We start from the raw sequence: 18252 nt of genomic DNA on the forward strand, positions 1-18252 counted from the left end.
ATAATTCCAATTTACTCTGTCAAATGCCTTTTCAGCATCTAGGCTCATTATTAGTAGCTGTTTTTGCTGCTTATCCACTAGTTTCTGAATTTGATTAACTGAGTATACTGTATAGTGTCAAATGTTTGTTTTTTTGTAAATCCTGATTGGTCTTACTGTATTATATTTGGTAATATTTTTGCTATTCTGTCTGCTAAGATGGCTGCAAATATTTTATAGTTGTGATTTAAGATTGTTATTGCTCTATATGATCCAACTTCCATGGTGGTGCAACGGTAGCATTGTTGCCTCACAGCAAGAGGTTCTCCCGTTCGATTCTTGGCTGGAGTGCAGGGAGTGCCTTCTGTGTGGAGTCTGCATGTCCTCCCCATGGTTGGGTGGGCGTTAGAAAGACATGCGTAAATGGGCGTGCCTTTGTTGAAGGTTGAACGTCGAGCTGGCACCTCAGCATTTATCAAAATCTACTGCCAATCACTAACGGACTGGAGTTCCTCTGTGGCGACCCCTAACTGGAAAAAGCCGAAAGACAACAACATTGCTCTATATGATCCAGGATTTGTTAAGTCTTTCCCTTTCTTGGGTATAACTGATATAATTGCTTGTTTGCATGTCCTGGGCACATTTTGTTGCTCCAGCACCTTATTAACTATCTTACGCCAGCGTTCTAATCTGCCACCCACCTTCCAGATCTCTACTGGGGTACCATTCCACCCTGAGGCTTTGCCTTTCACTTGTTTTTCTATTTGCATTTTTATCTCTTGAAGAGAAATACGTTTAAGAATTTAAGAATTGCATCCCCTTCTTGTTTTCTTATCTTATGTATCCTTAGTCTCTCACTGATGTTTTCATATAGCATGTTCCAGTCTTCACTTACAGTATGTTTTGCACATAAAGCTTCTTAGAAATTTCTAAAGATTTTCCCCATGTGTTCTGGGTCTCACACTAGATGTCCTGTGTTTGTATCTCTTATTTGTTTTATCGAGATATTATTCTTTTGCTGTCGTAATCTAGGTGCTAGCATTTTTTGCAGTTTTGGTGTACTAGCAAAGTAGAAAGATGACAAAACTGTTGACCCACCTACATCTCAGACATATTCCTAGCTGAGTCAAGGTTTCAGTGTAATGATAGCACTAGGGTTTAGAGCTTATCATGCCTGTAGGCCTTTGGTAACTGCAGCGGAGTATCTGTATTTGTCAGAAACATTATATCCTTGTATCATATTGCCCACAACCTTAACTTGAACCCAGTCGCCCATATTGCTTCATTGCTAGCTACAGATCCCCATTAATGTCCCCAAAGATCATGAAAATTATCTTAATACTGGTTCAGTTAAGTATCAAATCAAATAATTTCTTGCTGGGGTACTTTAATTATCCATGCATTGACTGGCGTATCTACACCTCTAAAATGGATATGCTCATGGTTTCCTAGAGCTTATTAATGTAAATGTACTGGAGCAAATTGTACAGGGGCTCTAATATCAATGACCCGGTCGTTGTCAGTCTAGTCCCCTGCCTGTACCCCACCTCACATCTCCATATCTATGGTTAAATTTGACCACAAATCAGTTACCTTCTCTGTCAGGCTTAATGTTATTACCCCACTTCCAAAGGAAAACATATTTAGGGATTTCTACAGAGAAGATCTACTTCAGTTTGTTTGAGACCTATACAAAATTCCATACAATCCCTGCAAATTAATGTAACTGAGGTGAAACCAAAGAAAATCAATGCCAAACAAGGGTCCAGAAATGGTCCAAGAATTCATTTATTAAAACAACCTGAAAAAAACTGAGAGCTTTTGTCTCATACAAGATACTTCATAATTCTGATTTTCTTTTTTTTTCAAGTTTATCTGGTTGACACTGCACCATTTTGTGCCTTTTCTGTGTAACTGAGCGGACACCTTCACCTTCAGTTTTTACCAGCATCTAAACAGCTGCAAAGAAAAGTCTCTACCTGTCTACCCCAAATATAGCGGTAAATTCCATAATAAACCTCTGTGGTGGAACTTCCATATCACTAAATTGTATAACAAAAAAAGAATAATAATGAAACATTTTAAGAAAGCTCCGTTCCCCTACTTTAAGGCCACAATGAAACATGTCAGCAAGGAACTTAAAGCTGCTATTAGAAAATGTAAAGCAGACTACAAACTTAAGGTTGATTCAGATATAGGTTCATAGGTTCATACTAGGCTATCTGCCCTAGGGCATTTATAAGCCTAGCCAGAGTGTGTTTGCTTTCGCCACCCATTTTAAATTAATTTTGCTATGCCCTTTTTTGAGGTTAGTATACTGTGCCTCTGTCTAACAGTGACACAGAAGTGATACCCGGGGTAAACCTACGATCTCCCATCCACTCATCAAGATTCCTCTTGAAGAGAGTCAATGAGGGACTCTGCCTAACCTGGATTGGGATTTTATTCCAGAGTGAAGGGAGCCTCTGGGTTATGAATCTGTCCCTCCAGCATGTCCTATTTATTTCAGTGCTGAGGTTCAAGTCTCTTGAGCGCGTAGCTCGACGGGATTTAGATTTTCTGAGGTGCAGTATGTCCATTAATTCTGGGTTGGACATGGCTTTATACGTCAGGCACAGATCACCTCTGAGCAGGCGGTATGCCACTGAGTAGAGCTGGAGTTTCTTTAACCGGGCAGCATATGGCATCTGTTTTGAGCCCTTTGCTCCTCTTGGTGAGGTACTCTTGGGGTCTTTCCAGTTGCTGCAGGTGTCTGGTGAGGTACATCCCAAAAGGGGCATTGTTCTCAATTATGGGCCTGATGAGGGATGAGTAAAGAGGCATGATGACCTCCCCTGATCTAGATGTGAATCCCTTCATGATTAGGTGGGCTATATAAAATGTTTTTCTAACCACTTTGGCCACGTGGTTTTCAAATGAGAGAATGCTATCAACTTGGGTCCCCAGGTCCCTAATTACTTCTTCGTACGTAATGGATTACCACCTATGTGGTAATTTGTGGGCACTTTGTTTTTGCCAAAGGGGATGATTATACACTTTTTGGCGTTTAGCTTGAGGCCAAGGCTCTGGCACCAGATGTCTGTTTCTATGAGGCCCTTTTATAGGATGCTTGTGTTGGCTGGAGAGTTGATTATGGCGCCTAGTTTGCAGTCATCAGCAAACTTGGTCAGCCACAGTCCTTCCGTGTTGGCCTGTGCCTCTGAGAAATATATACCAAACAAGAGAGGTCCTAGGACTGAGCCTTGTGGGATGCCACAAGTAACTGGTTTGGAGTCTGACATGGCTCCAGCAATTCTAACCATGTGGGTTCTGTCCTTGAGCCAGTTTGCAACCCATCTAGTGACATAGGGGTTTATATTTAAGCTGGTGAGCTTATCTATAATGCCAGAGTGGGGTATTGTATTGAAGGCTTTTGCGAGGTCCAGGTAGGCTGTGTGGACCACCTTTCCCTCGTCAATGGCCTTGGTGACTGTTTCAAAGAACTCGACCAGGTTTAAGAGGCAGGATCTGCCCTTAACAAAGCCGAACTGGGTAGGATCCAGTTTCTGTAGGTCCCCAATATCTTTATTTATGAGGTCCATGATGATCCTTACCATAGCTTTGCAGACCAAGCTAGTCAGGCTTATGGGGTGATAGTTTCCAGGATCCGTTGAGGCACCACCTTTGTGGAGAGGGACCACTGTTGCTGTACGCCACTCTTTGGGTACATATCCTGTAGTAAGGCTGAGATTGAACAGTAGTTTTATGTTTGGGTTTAGCTCTTCTTGAAGTTCATGTAGGACGCAGCCCGGGACAAAGTCTGGACCCATTGATGCTGTGTTTTTTTGCTTTGGAAAGGGTGGCTCTTACCTGAGCATCTGAGATGTCGGGGGGGGGGGGGCAGCACTCTGCTGGAATAAATATTTGTCCTTTTGGTGGGGAGGGGAGGAGAAGTTTGCGCTGAAGCTGTCAGCTAGGATGTTGGTAATGTCTGTGGGTTCGGTGTATTTTTTGCCATTTTGGACTAATTCTGAGCATATCTGGGAATTCCCACCCAGGTTCCTAACATAACTAAAGAAAGCCTTGTGATTATCCTTAGTGTCATGTGCAGTTTTTCTCTCAAAGCTGGCCTTAGATGATTTTATGAGTGCCCGTAGTTTTTTGCTAATACTGATCAGAGATGCCTTCCCTTTTTGGGATTTTGCTCTATCATGTAGTAGCTTCCTCCTTCTATTGTATAGTTTGTTTATGGCTGGGGTCCACCAGACAGGATGCCTGCCTTTGGAGGATTGGGTCTTGGTTTTCTTTGGGATTGCATGATCCATGCATTCCTGAAGGTGTTCATAGAATGCGTTTATAAAGGATTCTGCGGTCTGGGCCGTATTTTTCACAGGCCCGGACCTTTCTTCATTTATGCCAGGAAATTAAGGAATAATGCTCAACAATCCACTGAGCTTAATCATAATAATGTCATATATTCCAGTCTCAAAGATGTACCCAGTATATTAGCCATCAAATGTAGTTCTAATTTTACCCCACTTGCCTACATTGTTGCAATCATTATCCCTGTAATTTTAATTTCCCCTGTAATCAGCTAGAAGCAAGGCTTAGAATGCTTGTCATAGGCTATGTTTAGTGGAACCTGATGACATACCTGGTTGCATTCTCATCAGTGCCAAGGTACACACTAAGGCTGTACTTAAACTTTTTAACCTCAGCCTAGTCACAGGATTTGTCCCTGATTCCTTGACAGCAGCCACTGTGACTCCTCTACACAAGAGTGGTTCCTCTAAAGACTCAACTAATTATGGGCCCATCAGCCTCACCATTCTTGTATGCAAAACCATGGTATGTATTACAGCAGAACTCATTTATGCAGATATAAGCAACTTAACTGATCTAGAACCCACTTAATTTGGTTTTGTAAAGAGCAAGTTCTGTCTCCTGAACCTAGCAAACTTCACTAAAAAGGTCACAGAAGCTGAAAAGGTCACAGAGGTTGTGGACAGTGGTCTGTCTGTGCACATCTTCTTATCACAACCTGGCTAAAGCTGTTGAGATTATTCCACATGCTGATATTATTCCAAAGTTAGGCAACCTTAATGTAAATATCTATGTTGCCCACTGCATTGCATTTTGGTTGTCAGAAAGAGCCTAAGTAGTGAGAGTACCAGTATCTTCTCTGAGCATAAAATGGTAACTGGCAGGGTACCACTGAGATCAGCAATGGGCCCGCTCCTGTTTGCCATTTATTTTGCAGACATCAAAGCCAGTAGCCATAAAGTATAATTGACCAAGTTTGCTGCAGACCACAAGTTGGGCACTTTTTATCTGCTCATCCACTGATAGTAAACTGCTCCAAAAATGGCTGGAATATTCACATACATGGTGTGCTGAAAATGGTCTCAAGCTATGCAAAAAGTACAGCATAGTAGCATATGGTAAAAAAGATGTTCCCACCTCATATGTTATATGCAGTACTCTTTCTTAAATATATATGACCATAAGACACCTGGATGCTTAGACAGTTCTCTAGCACTCAGACATTATGTTTCTATCATAATTTTGATTTGAAGACAGGCATCTTAGCAGTCCAAAGAGCACATCCCATCTTCTACTTACAGACAAGGAAGGATGGACTGCACTCTGACAATCTGGAACTTTTGGAGACAAATTCAGTTAGGCCACTGCAGTTCAATATCAGCCAGAGGCCTTTATTTTCTTACTAAAACAAAAAAAACTAAAAAGAATGTGGAGTATGGAGTAACACAAAGCTCATCTCTGGTCTGGTGAAACATATTTTTATGTTTTTTTGTTTTTATTCAGTGAGGTTTAAAAACTCTTTTCTCACTGCTCTTTTTTGACATGGTGGGAAATCTGGAAGAAAGTGTTGGCTGGGTATGGTGTGGAAGGGGATTAATGCAGCCTCTGTATATTATTGGTTGAATCTACTTGTTCTGCATGATAGCCATCCATGCAAATTAGTGGTGGATCACTTGCATCCCAGCTGCCTCCAGAATGGGACAGCTCATCCAGTTCCTAGGGATCAGACTGCTGTCCTCCCAAAACAAGAGAGTGATATCCCTGGCTTTCTTAAGAATGTTTTTCCATTGGAGTGACATCCATCCTGGACGTTAAAATGACTTTTTTGATTCCTCCCAGATCTCTGATTTATTTTTTTTACTGTTGGTTGCACTGGTAATGTAAATGATGTGGACATCTGTTCCTCTTGGAAAATGGTGATTATGGGTTTGGAACTTGAACAACATTAAGGGCTTTCTCTTCTTTGTCAGTACGCTTAATCTTCTCCTTATCAAGTCTAAACAGAGGGGGTATATTTAAAGAGGAGCTAAGAAAAATGCCTCAGTGGAGATCTGCAAAGTCAGGCACAGTCAAACACTGTAAAGGATAACTACACCTGTATCTACTCACCTCACTGCACTATCCATGGAACTGAGTAGGATTCATTGTGGGATTACACATGGATGAAAAATTTGCCACTTGTGAATGCAGTTTAGTTCTGAGTTTATTATTCAGCAACTTTTGCAGAAACTTAGCTCTTATCTGTAAGCTCCCAACTAGAATCACAACATATGGAACACATAGTTTAGTGTTGGAATGAAAAAAATAAATAAAAACATAGAGGGTGTAGGAAGTGATGTCTGGATGGTGCAGTGGTGCAGCAGTAGCATTGTTGTCTCCCAGCAAGAGGTTCTCTGGTTCGATTTTCAGCTGGAGTACCTTCTGTGCGGAGTCTACATATCCTCCCTGCATTTGTGTGGGTTTCCTCTGGGTACTCTGGTTTCCTCCCACATTAGAAAGACATGCGTCTGGAGCGTTTCTCCCTGGGCCTGTGCTGAAAATTGACTTTGTTCCAAGTCGGACTTTCCTGGTAAACAAATGTTAAATAAATAAAAAATAAATAATCCACTATCCTGGACTCCTTATTAGGAGGATGGATAGCAGGGCATGTAAAGTAGGACTCTTTTTTTGAGGACCGCTGCAAACTCAGTTTCAACCCCTGGAAAGCCAGATAAACATTTTTTGATCTGCTCGAGACTGTTGTCACAACAACAGGCTCTCTCCAAGCCTCACTTTGGACAGAAGTGACTGTTTTATTGGTAGGTATAACCACCCAAGAGAATGGTGAGGAATACCAGAACATCTCCTGCAGTCAGTAGGCCATCCCTCCTTTTTTTTTTTCTCATCCTCTCTACAAACTCTCCAAACTTGGGGCCATCTGGAGGCAGGTGAAAACTCTCCATCTCCACTATCTGTGTCAGATATTGGGACTTGATTAGGGATTCAGTGTGTTTCCTCTTACACATATGTGTCTTTTTCATCCTTGGTGGGGTGGATTTTGAGGAGGTAGAAGAACTGCAACTAGACAGTCCAAAGTGATCTTGTTGGTGAGTGTCAGGTCCTCTGTCAACTGTTGAGGAAACTATGGATGTGAAGGAGCAGGGGGATGATGGTCTCATATTCAGAGCATTTTGATTCCAATCTCAAGATGATAAGAGCAGCATATGCAGAACCACCTTCAGTGCTAACATGAAAGCTGTTGTTGAAGTCAGTGTTGATGGCATGGAAGTGGAGTATCCAAGATTGACACTGACTAGAACTGTTGCCATCTGCATGGATGAACTTGGTACAGATTAGTCAACCAAGGACATCAACCCTGTAAAGGCCATTGGGTCTGAGAATGGCACTTAGGGTTTGGGGACTGAAGCTTTAAAAGCCAAGGCATCAGAAATCCAGAATGGCACCAAGGGTATCAGCACTGAAACCAGGCTCAACATCTTGTCTCTGATGTCAAGGGTCAGTAGGGCAGCTAGTACTGACAGCACCATCACTGATACCCCCAATGTTGGTGGCATCAGTGTAAAAAAAAATGGGACAACCCTTGATGTCTGTGTTTTTGCCAATATGGATCTATGCACTTGCAAGGTGCTTAACAGTCTCATTGATATTGGTGAAAAGACAAGAGATCAGTAAGACAGCAGTAAAGGAGGGCAAAAAAGAAGCACCCCATCTGTCTTGGCACTAGATGGGAAGGGATCAGACCATCTCAATATGCACTTTTCATTATCTTCTCGTATTCTAAATCAGCTACAGCAGAGCGAGTATGGATGGCACTGAAAGAATCAGAAAACATGATGGACTGTGGTCTGCATTGCATGTAGCAGCCAGATTCAGCTTCAGACAACAAGTCTTGTCTTAAACATACTGGAGGTTTATCCTGTACTACAATAACTGGCAATCTGAAAATGCTCCTCTTAGAACTATGGATTCCCTTATTATCCAGTCTCTCTCTATTTGAAAAGTTGGGGTGATATCTCCAAAAAGAGTTGAATTTCTCCACATCCTCTTTACATTTATGAATTTATGAGACTGGTCTTTGTCCTTGCTCTTATCATAGAGTTATAGAGTCATAGATTAGTACTAGGCTTACTGCCCTGTAGGCCATTTTAAGCCTAGCCAATTACCCCATGTTAGAATCAAACCCTGTACCTTGTATCTGTAAGGTAAACACTTTAACCATTATGCCAACCTCCCACCTTATTATCTTGTTTTAGCAGAGACAGCATATTTAGATCCCAGGAATACTAACCCTTGAGAAACAGCCAAAGAAGAAGCTTCCTTTCCAATGTCTGAGCCTTTTCTGGATGTTAGATCCTTAAGTATCAATTTGTCTTTTCCTGTTGATAACAGTTATTTTTTCAAATACTTTATAAATATCACAGTCTTGTTTTAAATCAGCTACTTCAAGGCAAACTGCATACTGGTACATACTGGTTTTGGGTCATAATTAGAATCATATTCCGAATCCTTAATGTTTTATTATTAATGACTACAACAGTAAAGCAATCCATTCAAAAGTACAAAAACACTAAGCAAATAACAGTAAGGTTACTGAAAAGTCTAATAGAAAAGTGTAACCGTGGCACAAACACTACGCCACAAGTATTTAATAGCTTTGACCTGGAGAACTACATAAAAATAAGTCCTAATCAAAGTAATGAAGTGAAAATGTGTGGCAAAAATACTGAGACCTTGTAGGGACACAGAAATAACTTTTGTGTAGAAAAAAATGCATACAAGGTTTGATCTGACCTGAGACTGAAGACATTATAAAATGATTTTTTTAACTGTTCTGGAAGAGAATGAAAACTTTACGTTAAAATACTTTTTTTTCAGATAAAACACCATTATTGAGACTAAAGTAATTTCTTTGCTGCAAGCCCAATGAGTGGCCGAAGAGATCTGGAGAAGCAATCAACACAGAGCATTATAGGTAAAGGAAAGAGTTAGAGCCTGAGAACAGTTTTTGTTGGCAAGTTGCTAAGTCCTGATGATTTCAGTCATATAGATTGTATTTATCCTTGGTCTTGTGGCATTTGCCATGGCTGAAGAGAATCCATGGACCAACCCACTTTCCTGGTTAACAAATGAGAAATAATACATTAGAAATAACAAATGGAGGATAACAGATAACAAGAAGGAGATCTGGAGTACTGAGCATTGTTACCCAGAAGAGGACATCAAGAGAGTCTGTCTCAGCCAAACGTAAAAAAAGAAAATAAGTCAAAATGGAGAGGAAAAATTAACTAAGTTGAATAAGATGAAAGTGCAGTAACAGGGTCACAGTGAAGCAACATCAGGAGCTGGGTTTCTGGACCAAGAGGCCAAAGATTACAAGAATGAGGTGGTAGATGGAACACCAGGAAGAAAACAAATCTCTGCCCTCATATCTTTCAACAGCTGCTATAAACTCTTATTGTCTTTTCCTACCTTATCTGCAGCCCCCCTTTATGCAGTTTGCCTGGAACTGATGTAAATGTTACACATATCATATATAAACTCATGTCTTAATGTCCATTTATATTTGTATTCCATGTGTATAAAAAGAAAGTTCTTTTTTTCATTGTTCTCAATACATGCTCTGTTACTTCGGTTCTGTATTAGCTTAGACTGAACCTGAAGATGCTCCATCTGGCAAACAAATGAAAGTAGAATAAATAAAATAATATAAATAATATAACAGTTGGCTATACTCTTTACAGAAACAATGAAACCACAGATAGCAAGATGAGGAGAAATAGAAAGAAAACACAAGAAATACGAACCTAGTGCAGAAGAAAGAAGCTTTAATTTAACAGAAATGGAATAATTTATTTGTTGGGTTCTGTGTGCATGCAGGGAGTATGATTGACCAGAATTCAGTACCTCTGGACTAGAAGGTATATCTTGCTGATGCAGGTTTCATGATGAAGAGGGAGGAGGTGGCTGAAATATGATGAATTTAGTCAGGGAAATTACACAGACCCTTTAGTACTGTGGACCATGCTAGCTGTATCACTGCTATTGACAATGGACTGAAGTGGTGGCATCCACTGTGCCAACTGTGTTTTTTTTTTCATTTAAGCAGGGGACATCAAGAAAAATGAAATGCCATGAGGGTAAAACTCAGTGTAAGAAAACAAAGTCAGTTTTCACTGCCTCCTGTTTAATAAATGGTTCTGTTTTTAATGATCATTCCTTGTACTGCCACAAATGTTTTGCTTGTTGACAGGGCAAACACATTTAATTCATGTATCAAAGCTGTGGCTAGACTGCCAGGGTAAGGCAGTAGAGTCAGGGTGTGTGAACTCTTAGATCTGTTTCAAATAAAATTACTGTGCCATGGCTCACTAGGTACCTACAGTGGCATGTGGTTAGCTGCTGGGAGGGAGCATTTACAGTGGGGTTTACATTCCATTTAAGAGGCAAATGAGGCCTTTGGGTGTAAGAACTTTGTTTACAGCCGGGTCAGGGCTAGCATAGCGAGGAAGAAGCCTGCAGAGGAATTGGACTTGGGGAAGGAGAGTGAACCTTTTATAGCCCATCCAATTGTAAACTTGAGAGTGCCACTCTTGGCTTAGTACCCAAGGAAAAAATAGGGAGTTTAGATTAGCTAATCAATCACTTGTCATAGCCAGAAGGGGCATCAGTCATTAATACTGTGGCAGAGGGCACATAACTGTCCTACATTTGTCTCAATAGGACTTTAGACATGGTAAAAGCAATTCTGAAATCAGTATTAATGGTAAACCTTGGGATTAGCATGGAAGGATTATTTTATGTGGACCAGTACATGCCAATTGAATGAAGAGCTCTGTGTAGTATCTTTGAGACATTCAGCTTCTAATAAATACCACCTCAGATCTCCTTCAAAAATGGGCAATACTTGAAGGACTAACCTGGCCAACAAAAAGTATGTAAGTAAATAAATAACTGAGTCATTCTATATGAACAATGTTGTCTACTCATTAAGTTGAGTTTTTGTCTTCATACGCCTGGTAGCATCAAGAGAATGTGAAAAATAACTATGTAGTTTTCAGAATGTTTGCTGGAAACTTGAAATAATATTAGTAGAGGGAAAGATGGAATGGCCTATGTATTTCCATTATGGTGGCTTCCTAAATCGCAAACTAGGAATAGTTTTCATGGTGAAGAAAGCAAAAAAAATTGAAAACAGAAGTTGGCATTTGCTATTATTTTAAGAAATATTAAGTCCTGGTTAATTTACTTATAGACAATATCTTCAAAGATAAAAAATTAGTAATTCCATTAGAAATGTAACTTAAGTAGAAAAATAAGCCGAGAAGAGTCACATAGCTGACCAACAAGAAACAAACCAGATTGCAGTTATTAGAGAGGGAATCACTTTTAACTCATTCAATCCTGAACAGCAGGAAGGTAATTAACTCACTAGAAGAAGAAAAAATAAATCAAATGTACACTAAATGGTTCAAAGTCAATGAGGACACTGATACTCTTTAGTGATAAGTGTATTTTTGTTTATTTTGCTATTAGCGCTCTGACACAAAATTTTTTTAAGTTGATGCTGAAATTGCAAAATAGTCTATAACAATCAAGAGTATGTTGGAAGATTCAGAAAAAGACAACGAAGATGATGTTGATGATGATGATGATGATCCTGTTGCACTCCCTAATGTCAATGCTGCTGTTTTTAAAAAGCAAATTCTTTGGTGCACCCATCATAAGGATGATCCTCCACCTCTTGAAGATGATGGAAATAAAGAGAACAGAACAGAGTACATACCTGTTTGGGACCAGGATTTTCTTAAAGAAAAACAGGGAGCTCCATTTGAACTAATTCTGGCTGTAAACTATTTGGTTATTAACAGCCTTCTTGGTGTAACATGCAAAACAATTGCAAATATGATTAAAAGCAAAACTCCAAAAGAGATATGGAAGATTTTCAACAGAAAAAAAATGACTTTACTGAAGAAGAAGAAGCACATGTATGTAAAGAAAATCGGTGGTGCGAAGAAAAATTGAAGACTGTCACTACCGACACTGAGCATCATGCTGTGAGGATTAGTTAATACTTGCTCTGAGCTGTAAAATTACTAAGTTATCATTGTTTAGGCTTTGTATTTGCCACATGATGTTTCCATTGCTTGTGACAAATGCATTTGAAATGAAATATTGATAAAATATTTGATGTTTCTAATTGTTGTAACCAGATGTGTTTTTTTCTGTAATGAACATTAGCTAGAGAATATTATTCATCCACCAACAAACAAGAAACTGGAATCCACAACCAAAAGACCAGGAATCAAGATGCTAAAAAGCAATATTCTGTTTTATTCATACAAAGAATAAATTCTCCTAGCACCTCGGCTAACAAATAGCCTTTACAGAGTAATCCCTCTACGTAAACAATTATACAATTAAAAAACAATTAAACAATTAATTATTTAAAGAGTTCTCATAAAAAACTTTTCCAATTACACTCCCTATTCATACCTCTTGGATGGAGTGTATTATATTTGGGTCTGTATCATATTATCGAAATTCCAAAACATCGAACACCATAAGCTCAAACCTGGAATCTCGAAATATGATATCATCGAAAGCTCAGAACAGCAAATGTTTTCCCTGGGAAAAAATTTGCTGTTCCGGAAAACACACACACAACACAAGCACACCAAAAAAAAACAGCAATCCATACACATACACCTAAAATCCTACATCTAACCCTACACTAAACTGTACATACACTACTATCTATCCACTTACCTTAACCCAAACCCTAACGTCCGTCACTATCGCACACTCACCTGACCTGTGCCCTAACCCTGACTCACCTACCCCGCCCTAACCCTAAAGTCTGTCACTACTGCACACTCACCTCACCCGCGCCCTAACACTAACTCACCTAACCCTCGCCCTAACACTAACTCACCTAACCCGTGCCTTAACCCTAACTTCCGCACAATCGCACACTTACCTGAACCCGATCCGTAACTTTCCACCACAGTGCTGAAAATAGCGAAGCCACAGAAACAGCCAACTGAATTCTTTCCCTAGGAAAACATTTGGTGTTCTGCAGCTTTGCCATTTTCAGAGTTCGCTGTTTTGGGGTCGATATTAGAACATTCGATATTTTAAAACTTCGATGTTCTAATATAGACCCATTATATTTTAATATAAAAATAATCTCTTTTTTTCTCAAATAATACTTTATACTATCTTCACACAGAAAACTTGTCTTAATTTGCTCAAGAACTGTTACTTGTAGACCATTAAGATCTGCTTCATAACATTTTTTTAAATGTTCAGCTACTGCGCTTGTAAATTTAGTATTTTTAACATCTCTCATGTGTTCCTTAATCCTGTCTACTAAACTTCTTTTGCTTTCACCAATATAATGTCTACCATAGGGGCATCTTAAACTGTAAATTATTCCTACGCTGTTACATGAGTAGGACCATTGTACTTGGAATTTCTTGCCATTTATGCTTGGGAAAGTCCCTACCACATATTTACAAATGGAGCAGCCCCAACAGGGCAAGGTACATCTCACACTGATCTGCTCTATTATTTGTTCAAGTGGTCTTCTACAAACCCCATGTACTAAGAAGTCTCCGAGACTTCACCCCCTCTGGTAAGAAAAACTAACTTTAATATCTCTTAAGGATGTAACCTCTCTTTTCACTACATTCCAGTAGTTTTTCATTAATTTTCCAATTTCACAGAGAACAGAGTGTACTTGGAAACAAAAAAAAAAGGTTTTATCTGAATTCAGCTTGTAAGATCCTTGACTATTCTTGCTACTGCACCTATTAAAACTATCCTTTCTGCTCTTAACCTTCTCATAACTATCTCTTATTAGATGCTCATCATATCTCCTGTCCAAAAACATAGTAACTGCCTTCTGTACCTCCACTTCACATTCCTGTTTGTCACTACACAATCTACTAATCCTTAGTAGTTCTCCATAAGGGATAGACACCAAAGTGTGCTCAGGGTGACAGCTGGAGGCATGTAACATTAGATTCTGATGACCAAACTTCCTGAATATTTTGTTTTTTATCTTTCCATCACTCATACCTTCCAACAGTGATGTACAGATAAGTAACCTTAATACCTTTCTGTAAACCATCAAATCTCATGGCAAACTTATTTTTAGCTAAATATTCCATAAATTGTTGTACCTCGTTCTGGCCTCCCTTACAAATGAAAATAAGATCGTCAATAAACCTAAAGTGTACCCCATAACATATTTCGTATAGAAGGTACTTCTATAAATATGCGTATTTTCGAGGAGGCACATAAAGAGATTAGCATACATAGGTTCATAGGTAGGTACTAGGCTATCTGCCCGAAGGCATTTATAAGCCTAGCCGGACTGTGTTGGCTTTCGCCGCCCCCTTAGATTAGTTCCCTGTGCCTCTGTCCAGCAGAGCCATTGAAGTGATCCTTGGGGTAAACTTTCTGTTTTCCATTCACTCGTCAAGGTTTCTCTTGAAGAGGGTTAGCGAGGAGCTCTGCCTAATGTAGATTGGAATCTTGTTCCAGAGCATGGGAAGTCTCTGGGACAGGAATTTATCCCTCCAGCACGTCCTATTTATTGTTGTGGTGAGGTTTAGATCCCTAGAGCGTGTGGCTCGAGGGGATATGGTTTTCTTTAGGTGGAGCATGTCCTTCAATTCTGGGTTGGACATGGCCTTGTATGTCAGACAGAGATCACCTCTGAGTAAGCGGTATGCAACCGAATACAGCTGGGGTTTCTTCAGTCGAGCTCCATAGGACATCTGTTTGAGGCCAGTGATCCTCTTGGTGAGGTACTTCTGTGGTCTTTCCAGCTGTTGCAGGTGTCTTGTAAGGTACATCCCAAATGAGGCGTTGTACTCTATGATGGGTCTGATGAGTAATGCATATTGGAGCACAATGACATCTTTTGATCTGGATGCAAACCCTTTTGTGATTAGGTGGGTTACATAGAAGAATTTTCTAACTACTTTGGCAATGTGATTATCAAACAAGAGGTTACTATCTACTTGGGTCCACAGATCCCTTATTATATCTTTCGTATTTAGGGGGCTACCACCTATGTGGTAGTTTGTGGGTACTTTGTTTTTTCCAAAGGGGATGACTATGCACTTTTTGGCATTTAGTTTGAGGCCATGGTTTTGACACCAGGTATCTGTCTCAGTGAGACCCTTTTGGAGGATGTCTGTGTCCACTGGAGAGTCAATTATAGCCCCTCATTTGCAGTTGTCTGTGAACTTGGTCAGCCATAATCCTTCTGTGCTTGCCTGTACCTCTGAGAAGTATATGCCGAACAGGAGGGTTCCTAGGACTGAGCCCTGGGGACCGCCACTTGTAACCAGTTTAGAGTCAGACCTAGCTCCTGCAACTCTTACCATATGGGTTCTGTCCGTGAGCCAGTTAGCAACCCATCTCGTGACATAGGGGTTTATGTTCAGGCTGGTGAGCTTGTCTATAATACCTGAATGGGGAATGGTGTCGAAGGCCTTTGCGAGGTCTAGGTAGGCTGTGTGGACCACCTTTCCCTCGTCTATAGCTTTGGTAATTGTCTCAAAGAAGTCCACCAGGTTTAGGAGGCATGATCTGCCCTTAACAAAGCTGAACTGGGTAGGGTCCAGTGTTTGGAGGTTCCCAATGTCCCTGTTTATGAGATCCATGATGATGCACTCCATAGCCTTGCAGACCAAGCTAGTCAGGCTTATAGGGCGACAGTTCCTGGGGTCTGTTGTGGCTCCACCTTTGTGGAGCAGAATAACCATTGCTGTGCGCCACTTTATGGGCACGTAGCCTGTGGAGAGGCTGAGTTTGAACAGTGTGCTTAGGTGAGGGGTTAGTTCATCTCTGAGCTCATGTAGGACACAGCCTGGGACACCGTCCGGTCCCATTGATGCTGTGTTTTTGGCTTTGGAGAGGGCTGTTTTAACCTAAGTATCTGTGATTTCAGGGGCACTACATTCTTCTGGTATGGTTATGGGCCCTTTTGGGGGTGAGAGGGGGGTGAAGTTTGCACTGAACCTGTCTGCTAGTATGTTGGCGATATCGGTCGGTTCAGTGTATTTTGTGCCATTCTGTACCAACTCCGAGCAGATCTGAGAATTGACACTTAGATTCTTCACATAGCTAAAGAATGCCTTGTGGTTATCTTTGGAGTCCTTGGCAATTTTTCTTTCGAAGCTAGGCTTGGATGATTTTATGAGGGATCGTAGTTTCTTGCTGATACTGATCAGGGATGTCTTCCCTTCTTGGGATTTTATGCTTTTCTGTACTAGTTTCCTCCTTCTATTGTATAGCTTGTTTATGGCAGGGGTCCACCAGACTGGTTTCATTTTCTTGGAGGAGTGAGTCTTGGTTTTGCTTGGGATAGCACAATCCATGCATTCTTTTAGGTGCCTGTAGAGTGCATTAGTAAACAATTTTGCAGCTTGGACAGCATTATCCTTTGGCATGGGGGCTTTGAAACTTTCTACCTCGGTCTTAAGTAATGTGAAGTTTGCTTTTGAAAAGTTTTTCACAGTAGTTTCTTTGACCAGGGGTGGGGGCAGAATGTGGATATCCAGAGTGATTAGTTTATGGTCAGATCTAACCAGCGAGGGGTTGACCTCCGGTGTGGAACACCAGTCGCCCATGTTGGTGATGACAAGGTCCAATATGTTATCACCTCTAGTGGGGATGTTGACCAGTTGATCCAGGGCATTTGAGTTTATAAATTCTAGGAAATGTTGAGCAAGGGAGTTAGTACTTGAGTAGTTCTCCCAGTTAATGTTTGGGTAAGTGAAATAGCCCAATATCAGGGTGTTTGGTAGGACCTTTATGTTTCCCAGTGTTTCCGGAAATGCAGAATGGGGGTCCTGGGACATGGTGGGTGATCTGTAGCAAGCTACAATTTGAATTGCAGTTTTGCCCATTGTTAGTTGCACGTGGATGATCTCTGAAGCATCGTGCTGTGCCACTAATCTGGAGGTGTGAGTATCCTTGATGAATATGGGTACGCCCCCGCCTTTTGTTTTTCAGTCCGGGTTTTGTGGCCGAAATGTATGGTATGAGTTGTAGCCTGGTAGTGCTGGGGTGCTCTCTGGATCCTTAAACCAGGTTTCTGTTACTGCACATATATCGATTTTCTCCATACTGAGGAATGCCTCGAGTGCATGCATTTTGAGGTTTAGACTTCTGGCATTGAGTAGCATTACCCTCAGTTTTTTGTTACTTGTGCTATCTATGGCGGTGGGTTTGTCTTTTGAGCCTTGCCTAAAAAAGGCACTATGGGGGTGGCAAGAGCCTTGGCTAGTATTTGAAAGCCTCAGGGTGACAGGTGCAAGCCATCTCTAGCGAAGCAGCGTGGCTTGTTGAACATGTCATCCCAGGCTGACAGACACTGGATCCCCTTTGAATGACACCAGATGCCTAGCCAATTGTTGAAAGTGATAATTTTCTTTTATACCGTGGTATCATTCTTGGAGAGGGCAGTATGCTACTCAGGGTCAGGGTCATACTGGCCTGGGCTACTTGATCAGAGAGCTCCTCCACGTCTTTTTTCATGTACAGCCCAGGATGGTACAGCTCAGGTCATTCACACCAACATGGACAATGACAGAGTCATATTTGTACTTGTTCTGGAGTGATCTGAGTGCTTGTGTTTTGCGGTGGATCCTGGCACCCGACAGGCAGCTAATAGTAACCTTCTCCTTGTTCAGCATAGTGAGTGGGACGTCAGTGTGCCTCACTATAGAGTCACCTGTTACTAGTGTGTTGGGTATGTTATTGTGCCTTAAGGGCTGTGATTGCGTCACACACTGGTTTTGTGAAGTATGTGTTTCATGGTTTGTGTTGAGGGGACGGAGGTTGCTTGGATGTCTGTTTTGGAGATCTCTGTTGCTTTTGCAGATTTTTATTTAGAGCGTCCGAGTATGTTTTCGTGTATTTGTGTGTTTTTTGCCAGTGCTGGTTTCATAG

At 40.9% G+C, this 18252-nt stretch overlaps 1 protein-coding gene and 1 pseudogene across 1 annotated transcript in view; both read left to right on the forward strand.

Moving 5' to 3' along the window:
• LOC122810781 overlaps positions 1-12350 on the forward strand; it is an 86489-nt pseudogene extending 74139 nt beyond the window's left edge.
• LOC122812252 (TLC domain-containing protein 4-like) overlaps positions 1-18252 on the forward strand; it is a 1080923-nt gene that overhangs the window by 114717 nt on the left and 947954 nt on the right. The window lies entirely within an intron of this gene.

Source organism: Protopterus annectens, chromosome 9.part0 (assembly GCF_019279795.1).
Source record: "Protopterus annectens isolate FY-2018-M chromosome 9.part0, PAN1.0, whole genome shotgun sequence".
Classification (NCBI taxonomy): Eukaryota; Metazoa; Chordata; order Ceratodontiformes; family Protopteridae; genus Protopterus; species Protopterus annectens.